This window comes from Diaphorina citri, unplaced genomic scaffold (genome assembly GCF_000475195.1).
Source record: "Diaphorina citri unplaced genomic scaffold, Diaci psyllid genome assembly version 1.1 scaffold1158, whole genome shotgun sequence".
In the NCBI taxonomy this organism is placed as follows: domain Eukaryota; kingdom Metazoa; phylum Arthropoda; class Insecta; order Hemiptera; family Psyllidae; genus Diaphorina; species Diaphorina citri.
The window spans coordinates 83,638-84,899 of record NW_007378587.1 but is presented as its reverse complement, the minus strand read 5'-3'; the positions used below and the strand labels follow the sequence as shown (position 1 = coordinate 84,899).

The 1,262-nt window shown below is 34.8% G+C and overlaps 1 pseudogene; it reads left to right on the top strand.

The window, feature by feature from the left end:
* The first annotated feature begins 338 nt into the window (after positions 1-338).
* On the top strand, positions 339-1,241 carry LOC103514512 (annotated as a pseudogene).
* Positions 1,242-1,262: the final 21 nt, after the last annotated feature.

The window sequence follows — 1,262 nt, the reverse complement described above, 5'->3', positions numbered from 1 at the left end:
CGGCAACGTGATTTCTGTGCTATGTGACTCATGTGTGATTAAACTCTTCAATATCAAGGGTAAAAATTATTTCTTGAAAAATCATCCTGAGTTCCTGACCTAATTTTTTTTCAAGACTCAAGGCCGGAAGAGGGGAATTGAAAATTATACATGAAAATGAATGAAATAGGTACGTAGGTAAATTAAAAAAAGATAGGTAGTAAAAAAATACAGGAACTGGATATAGGTAATTAAAAATGTTCAAATAATATGTTGTCGTACCTACTACAAACTACAAGGTAGTAGGTACGGCAACAAAATTTGCGACGAAGAACGGACCGTGTGGAATGTGGATACCATTTGTAAACAGTGACGTGTTCGTATTTGAATCATCGAATTTTTATCAAAGTTCAAAATTTCCAAGTTTTCCAGTGATAAGGGGAAAGTTTTGCAATAATCGTAAGATAATCGGTTCTATTTGAAATGTCCTTTTAGTTTCTGATTTCGTTATAAAATAGCCTTGTTTCCTTGAAGACTCCATAGCTCAAGATCAGCATGACCACTTACGAGGAGTTTTTCTACCAGAATGAAGAAAGGGATGGTATAAGGTGTACCTGGAATGTTTGGCCTTCCAGTAAATTGGAGGCTTCCAGATTGGTTATGCCTGTAGGATGTCTATATCAGCCTTTGAAGGAGAAACCTGGTAAGCTCGCCGTTTAAATTTCATGAAAAAATGTTATGTAATACTTGCATCACAAGTGCTTGAAGTTTTGATGAAGATCGTGGGGAAGACTCTAGAATGGCAGGATCCTGGGTGTACATATTTTTTTTTATTTTTACTTTCATATCCCACATACGTTTTTCCCTCAAAGTGTACAGTCTATGTATCCAGGTACCTATGTAAATGGACAGTTTATTTAGGTAGGTAATCTAAAATCTAAATATTACCTAATAAGTTATTTATTATTATTTTCCAATACAAATTCTCAGAGGTGGGACTTTTTCCATGTCAGTAATTTTCAGTTCATTTAACTGGTACTCAGGCTATGTATGGGCAATAGCTATTGTACTCAATTACTTACATAAGTATATGTATGAAATCATGATATGTAATCTAACATTTTCTAATCAGGTAATTTCCATTCTACTTCACAGACTTGCCTCCTTTACAATATGAACCATTGTTGTGCATGCGGAATCAATGTAGAGCCATTCTCAATCCACTATGTCAAGGGTGTGTGAGTAGTACCCTAGAAGCTTTGTGGTTAAAGTCTATTTTTTTT